We start from the raw sequence: 8,659 nt of genomic DNA on the forward strand, positions 1-8,659 counted from the left end.
TAATGGGTCAACGGCAGAAGAATAAGAAAGAAACGAAGCTGCTCTCAACAGTGGCCTGTCTTTGGAAGGAGCATAGTGCACATGGTGGATACTTTTGCCGAGGACGGTTTTAGTCCAGGCTGGGTCCTGAAATAGTCCCAGAGGCAGAAGTAACTACCATTCTGCCCATGCAGAGTGGCCTGAGGTACAAACGTCCTCCGCACCAGGGGAAATGGCTTTCGAGCAGCCTTATCCAGTACCCTAGCCCACCCCCAACTCGATCCTGGTCCTCCCAGTCATAAAATGACAGAAGAAAAAGTCAGGATCCTAGGAAGGCACAGAAGGGAGTTAGAAAGTGTCTCCATTTCAAAGGTGACTGCCAAGTCACACCTCAGAGCTGGCCTCTAAAGAAACATACTGACCAGTCACAGAGCCCCAAGTGGCTCTTCTCTTCCCACTGACATCAGCAGTGGGCACTAAGCACTGGACTCTGCTGCTATTCTGTGGCCCCTGCTGTCCCCTAGAAGCAGGGTGTTGCCCACAACTCCAAGGATTCTCCTGCAGGATGTTTCCGTTGCCAGATCCTGACTCCAAAATGGCAGGGGCATCGGATGGGCCAGGTGCTGGCCACTGACATGCTGGAAAAGCAGGACTCTGACCCATGCCCTTTCCAGAAAACCCAACTAAGGAGAGTTCCCCAGGCCAAGCCCAGGTGACAGTACACAGATTGACAAATAACGCACACGCTGTGGATTGCATCCTGGCCCACCCTGAAACCCTCACTGCTTCCGATTTTCTCTCAGACTAGAGTAAACGAATATACAATGTGTGCTGAGCGGTGGTGGCACACGCCTTTGAGCCCAGCACTCAGGAGGCAGAGGCAAGCGGATCTCTGAGTTCGAGGCCAGCCTGGTCTACAGAGCGAGTTCCAGGACAGCCAGGGCTACACAAAGAAACCTTGTCTCCAAAAAACAAAAAGCAAACAAATATACAATGTGTACCACGTGTCCTCTCATTAGTTGGCGACTCCTACCCCAGGGCATGGGTAAGGCAGTGACCCTCACATGGTTCTTCTCCTTGAGCAGTAGAGAATGAGGCACAGGACCAAAGTGAGGTGCCCGAAGGCTCAGCCAGCTGGTGGCTGCCTCTGCTACCTGGCTCCTCTCTGTCATTTGCATCAGCCAATGAAAAGAGACAGATTTGGTAAGACAATGGGGCAATGCATTGTGGGAGGAAGGCTAGGAGTGAAAGTAAGGCAGATACAAAGTCACTCAGACCATGACCGTGAAGTTACTGCTCAGCGGTAGAGCAGGGCACAAAAAAAATTACCCTCCGAGGCTGGAGGTTAAGAGACTCGGTTGCTCTTCCAAAGGACCCAGGTTCGATTCCCAGCACCCATTTGGTGGCTCACAACCATCTACAACTCCAGTTCGAGGACCTGATAGCCTCCTCTGGCCTCCATGGGCACAGCATGCGTGTGGCGCACACATATACATGAAGGCAAACATTCATACACATAAAACAAATGGTAGTAATTTAAGTCACACTCCAGTATCATGTTATAACAAATGTTCACTCAGCAAGTTTCCTGTGCGCCCCTGGCATGCGGATGAAACATAAGAATGACTGCAGAAAGAAATGAATTCCCTTTCTCAGTGATAGCTGGGACTGGAGTGAGATGCTGTCCATTTGGAGGAGGGCTTAGGAATCTTCCTCCTTCTCCTTTGTGAAGGAGGATCTGGGGGATTGGATCTGGGGATCCAATCCAGCCAGAGCCTTGCATGCACTCTGTCGCTGCATCCGCAGCCTCTTGCCTAATTTTTAAATAGTGAATAAAAATAAAATAAATAATAAATAACCCACCTATTTCCAGCATCCCCCAAATACTAGGTTAAACAACTCTATAAGTTTGGTTGCATGTGTAGTTATTCACCTGCTCAGACACTCTGGAGGCCACCACATCCTCTCTGTACCCCAGGGTCCCATAGTCCTCAGATGAGCACATGACAAGCAAAATTCAAAACACACCAAAAGTGTATGTGTGGAGGGCGGTGCTGCTGTGGGATGGGCTTCCTGGGTATCTGTGGTCCTCCAGTGTTAGGTGCCGGTGCCGGGGTGTGGCTACCAGCTGGAACACCTGGTGTTTCCAGGGAAGTGACATGGGGAAGCAGATTTTGTCACAGGTAAGCACTCACCGCCCATTAGCGGCTGACAGCTGTAGCAGTTGTCATCACTGCCCCTGTGTCTGTCCTTGTAGCTCCTGGGACTCGGAAGCCGTCGGTTTCTCACAGAGCTGTGCACCCACAAGGATGTCTGTCAGCGGCCTGCGAAGTCATGTGAACTGTCAACAGCCCTGCTCCGCCTCCTCTTCCTTTTCTTCCCTCCTCCCCCACCCAGCTGCAGGCGGCCTACCTCACTAACAAGGCTCCTAGCCCTACGCAGAAAGCCCAGGGTCAGCGCCCTCTTGCTGACAACACAGGCGGGCCCCAGGGCCCAGGGAGTCTCAACACACGCAGCCCCACATCGAAGGTTGTCTCTCGAGTGCAGATGACGAGGAGCAGGGAGAGAAAGAAAAGAGCAAGCCTAGCAAAACGAGATTCTTTTGGAGGGGATTGGATGACACTGACATTTTTATTTTTGTTCTTTTCCATTTCCGGTGTGTGTGTGTGTGTGTGTGTGTGCACGCGTGCGTGAGAGTTTAAGCACATGTACTTGGGTGTATGTGGAGACATGATGTTGATGTCAGGAATCATCCTTAATCACTTTCCTACCACATTCATTGAGTCAGGGTCTCTCAGTCAAACTCAGAGTTTGCCCATGTGGCTGGTCTTGAGTGGTCCGTTTGCCCTGGGGATCCACGGCTCCACGGTCTGAGGGCTAGAACTACAAACAGGGCCAGCACATCCATCCAGTATGTATGTGGTTCTGAAGATCCAGCTCCTTGCGCTTGCACACGGCAAAGGTCTCCAGTACTAACAATCTCCCTAGCCGATCTGTCCCATTGCTTAAAGAAAGACAAACTGTGGGGCGGTGGTGGCGCACACCTTTAGACCCAGCACTGGGGGGGGGGGGGGTCAGAGGCAGGTGGATCTCTATGAGTTCAAGGCCAGCCTGGTCTATGGAGCGAGTTCGAGGACAGGCTCCAAAGCTACACAAAGAAATCGCGCCTCAAAAAACCAAAATGAAGAAAAGACAAACTAAATTATAACATGTCTGTAGAAAAGTACCCAAATCACTTTTGCCAGCTGCACCAGATGTGACCAACCCCAGACAAAGGAACAGAACCCCAGCAGCCGAAACTGCTCTCTTGTCCCCTTCCTTACATCTAACACCAAAACTTAGTTTCTCCTGGTTTTGAAGTGGTTATAAATGAGGCAATCTCCATGTGAGGCTCTTGTTTTTTTCCTGTATTGGACACAGCTCGGGAAACGCGGGGCATCACGCACACTAGGCAAGCTTTCGGCCAGTGACCTGCCACAGCCCCTGCTTGGCGTGTAGCTTCTTTAACACAGCACCGAGACCGTCAGAACCGGTGACTATCATCACGGTCCCCTCATCCCTGTCGCTCCTGGTGAGCACTGTAAAACAACTGCTGTCCTTTCGATGGGAATTCAAGTCACTCCATTGTAGAGTTATTTGAAATAATGTTGCTATGAAGATACTTTCACGTGTCTTTAAAAATATATATATGGGAATGCATTTCAGATGCCAGTATTACTAGCTTTGGCAAAGCCTGCCAAATGTTTTCCAAAAGTGGTTAAGCCAATGTCTTTGCCCACCACTATCACAAGAGAGTGCCCAGCCCACACTGTCACTCCAACTCAATACAAAGTGGCATTCATTATCTTTTAAATGAAATACTGGCATCTCTCAAGTTCAGCTCCAAGTACTAGACAAGTATGAAAATGAATGACCTGAAAACATGTCCAGGATGTGTTATTAGGGGACATAAGCAGGTTGCAGGCCAGTGCAACTCCACTTGTAAAAATCATGTCTGTGCAGATTCATTAGCTCAGGCCAAATTCAGAAAGCCAGTGTTTGGGGGGTCTCTAGTCCTGTCCCCTCTGGAGAGAGGTGGATAATAATAATATTATTATTACTGTTTAAGACAGAGCCTTAACCCAGGCTGTCTTAGAACTCTAGACCCTCCTGAGTGCAGGGTTTACAGACATTGGTATCAGTCCTGGCTTATTTTTTTCACTATTTTCAATATAAAAAATGGGTAAGTAGCGTGAAATTCTCCATTTCCCTCACATGCCACTCCATTACCTAAGGCCAGCAGCCTGCCCCAGCCCTTATTCCCAGCATTCATCCTCGCTCTGGAATTACCCTGGGCAAGCCCTCTGGGACAAGTCTCCTGGGCACTGTAATTTCCCTGGCCGCAGTGTGTCATTAGACTCGGTGCTGATGACATGACACCTGTGTGAAGCAAAGATTACAGCCCCTGCTAGGACAGGATGGGACACACTGGGCATGGAGCAGCCCTCTCCACAGCGGCCTCCCCGCCTGTAGGCACTGGCATCTCCAGCCTCTGGCTAGGGCTCAAGACCTACAGCAAGGCTTGGAATGCAACAGGCTATCTCTCCCTGTGAGTATCTCATGAGCTTCTCCAATCCTCATCTGTAAAATGGGCTAGTGACAGCAAGTCCCTTAAGGACCACACAACATTGCTTGCAGAATCTCTTATCCACACTGCTCTGTAAATACAAGCTGTTTGTTTGTTTGTTTTCATTACTACTGTGTGTAGTGTGTGTGTCCGTGATGTGCATATATATGTGCAGGGCAGAGGAGGACAAATTTCCAGAGTCAGTTCTCTCGTTCTACCTCTATGGGGGCTCTAGGATCAAATTTGAGCGTCAGGATTGCATAGTGGCCTAGTTAGGGCCACTATTGCTGTGACGAAACACCATGACCAAAGCAACTTGGGGAGGAAAGGGTTGATTTGGTTTATAATTCTGCATCACTGTTCATCACTGAAGGAAGTCAGGACAGGAACTCAAACAGGGCAGGAACCCAGAGGCAGGAACTGATGCAGAGGCCATGGAGTGGAGCTGCTTACTGGATTGCTCCTCATGGATTGCTCAGCCTGCTTTCTTATAGAACCTGGGAACAGCAGCCCAGGGATGGCCCCACCCATAACTGTCTGTGCCCTCTCCTACAGCCCAATCTTATGAAGGCATTTCCTTTCCTTTCCTTTCCTTTCTTTTTTTTCAGAGCTTCTCTGTATTGCTTTGAAGCCTGTCCTGGAACTGGCTCCGTAGACCAGGCTGGCCTCGAACTCACAAAGATCGCCTGCCTCTGCCTCCCAGTGAGGGGTTAAAGGCGTGTGCCACCAATGCCTGGTTTGGAGGTATTTTCTTAATTGAGGCTCCCTCCTCTCATACAACTCTAACGTGTCGAACTGACATAAAATCTATCCAGCACAATGGCACCTTGTCAGCTTCACTGTAAAGCCACAATCTTCCCTCTCTTGTTGGTCCCCAAGACCACACATTAGTATAAACATCACAGTTTAGACTCAAAAAGTCCCAGAGTCTTACAAATCCAAACCCTGCATGCACATGGCAAACACGCTTAACCACTGAGCCATCTTGTCAGCCCCTTGGCTGTTCCTATTGTGACTCTCCTGGCGTCTGTGGTTATTATTACCACCCCCCAGAGGGGGGCTTTTCTTTCACCTTTTGGGAAGAAAATAACAAGCACACCCTCTTTGTTCTCATTAAGTATCTAAAAGTAAGCAGAAGACACCCACTGTTCTGGAGAAATTTGGCTAGAATGTGAATGCATCCCCCACCCCCACCCTGAAAATTAATCCCTGAAAGTGGATTCATCCAAGCAGAATGTGCAGTGTCTATCGACTATGTGCTGGGGACCACTGTAGATACCAGGGAGCAAAGTCCCTACAGCCATGGAGCTTACACTAGTGTAAGCAGCCAAACCAACAAGTAATAAACAGACAAAAGTACAGACAGTGCAGACACATTTGATGTCAATACTGGGAAGCAAAATCTACCAAGATAAGACAGGAAGAGGGGCTGAGACACCTGCTGACAGTTTTAATCACTGTGCTCATCAGGGTCAGAGCACCGCTCATACTTGCCTGGGAAAGGCCCACAGAAGAGAGACTGCCAAATCTCCGACCACCGCTCAGGGTAGCACTCAGAAACAAGGAAGCACCCTCCATGTGTATGGTAACCCTTCCTCCAAAGCTTCCAAAACAGCAGCAGCAGCAGCAGCCTCGGGTCCATCTTGAGGTTCTGGTGTTCACAAAGGATGCCGAGGCTGGAGTGTGTGTCACCCAGAAAGGCTGGCGTGAACTCACAAGAGGCTCCTGGCTGAGTCTTTGTGGGTCTGATAGCCACTACCTAGATCCCAAAGTGGGCTCGGCCTGGCCCCACAGAGGCAGTGTGCACTCCCCTACCTTTCCTCGCCCCTCCCCATCACTAAATCATCCCTGAACTAATCAAAGAGCTTGCACTGGTCCGAACTCACCAGAAACCTCCTCCAGCGGCCACTTTGTGTTCAGTAGATTAATTGCGGCTGGGGGAGGGGAAGGGATCCATTTTTAGAAAATCATTACTTTCAGAAAGAGAGGGGGCCACTTCTGGCGGAGGGGAAAGTGCTGAGCTAGCAGTTTGGGCCTGCTGCTCCAGCGCCAGGAAACCGGGCCTGTGCTGTGCAGGCAGCTCTCTGTGCAGCCTGCATCCATACTGCCTGAAGCCAGGCCACCCTGGCTTTCAAGCCATGGCTTCTGTGGGCCTTGCTTCTTGCCTGCCTGCCCTATGTTTGATGGCATCCTAAACAGAAGGGGTCTCCCCGGCTGGATCACCATCCCGGTATCGACCATCCCGGGGGCTGTTTCCCACCCCCCCCCCCTGGGGGGGGCCCCCGCCCGGGGGGGAAAGGGCCCCCCCTCAATAGATTTAACCGAATGAAAACTGTAAATCAACATTAGCAACCCCGCATGGCTGGGCCAGCTCTTTGCGTGTATTTTTCTCAATAGTCTGTGTCGAGACACCCCGTGAGGCAGGTAGAATGTACATTTTGTTTCAGAAATGGTCAAAAGTGTTGGGTGACTCAAGCCAGTGCGTGCTCAAAGCCAGCTGCGCTCCATTCCTACGTCTGCAACTGTGAGGCCTCTCTGTCACCACTGTGCCTGGAAGGCCATCAGCCTTAGCTACAAGATGTGTAGGGAAGGGTGGGCTGGGGCAGACCACTGACCTTCTGAAGAATAGGCTCTTTCTGGGTCAGGAAAGTCGGCCAGCATCCTCTGTGGTATGATGGCGTGATCTCAGGAGAGTCCTCGGTGTAAGCAAACATTGCAAAATCCTGGGCGCTGGGTTTAGCAGTCAGGCAAATGGGTTCCGTCCTTTCAAGCCAGAATTTATTTACGGAAATATACACCTGCCTTGGTCAACCCAGAAATTAGACAGCATGTAAGTCAGACCTAAACTTCCCAGTGGGGGACTCTCAAGAAATTGCCTGATGTCTGGTGGGGTTGATGATGGTGTGTAGCTCCAGAGAGCTTCACAGAGCAGTATGGAGTGAAATATCAGGACACTTGCCTGGCAAAGTCAGAATCCGACCGAGCAGCCTTATTCTCAGGCTCCACTGAGGCTAACAAGACTCTGCCGTGCTCCCCACCTCCAAGCCAGCACATGCTTTCAAGTGAGGCCAAGAAGACAGGACACTGACATCTGTGACAGATGCCAACAGCCCAGCCCTGGACACACAGATTGTGGGTGGCATCCTCCACAGTGAAGTCTTAGCTTCCACCTAATGCCAGACTTCTTGAGAGCCTCCCTGGCCAGGCAGCCACCCCTCTAGCATCCAGCTTCCTTCTAGAAGCCAGTTCCTGCTTCCCCAATCCAGGGGAGCTCTGCTCCCACAGCAAGGCCAGCAGAAGTTTATTATAGGACTCTAGCCACACAGGATTAGATCCTGTAAACACCTCATCGTGTAACCCTTTGGTCTCCCAACACCTCCCTCCTTACAGGGTCCCAGGGGAAACTATACGGTAAATACCCTACTTCAGTGGTCCACAACCTTCCTAATGCTGCAACCCATTTAGTAGTTCCTCATGTCGTGGTGACCCCAACCATCACTTCATTGCTACTTCAGAACTAATTTTGCTGTTATGAATCATAATGTATCCGATATGCAGGGTATGTTATGCCCCCTCCATAGGGGTCATGACCCATGGGTTGAGAACCAACCACTGCCCTACTTGGTTAACACCACACCTGGCACCCACCAAAGCCTTCAGCAATTAAGGTGGAGAGGGTGACCCATGCGACCGTTTAGAGTATTTGTTGCCCTCACAGAGGTCCTACGTTCAAGCTACCTCTAACTCCAGTTCTAGAGGAATCTAAGACCCTCTTTTTACTTCCTTGGACATGGCACATGCACGTGCTTTACACACGTATATGCGGAATGTAACCTAAAATATGGACAAAATCTCCACTCAGCTTATGCAAGTGAAATACTTCAGACGGATCTCACAGCAAGAGCCCTGGGATGAGCTGGACCACAGGGCCGAGAACCTGTCACAAAGACCCCAGCAGACAGTCTAAAGTGAAGCTTGGATTTAATCATTACTTGAGAGGGAAGGAGGTTGGCGACTTCATCCCTCCGACCACTGTGGGACACTTATCCTCTGTCACTTCCTGGGCCCCCAGTC

The sequence above is a fragment of the Phodopus roborovskii genome, unplaced genomic scaffold (genome assembly GCF_943737965.1).
Source record: "Phodopus roborovskii unplaced genomic scaffold, PHOROB, whole genome shotgun sequence".
Classification (NCBI taxonomy): Eukaryota; Metazoa; Chordata; class Mammalia; order Rodentia; family Cricetidae; genus Phodopus; species Phodopus roborovskii.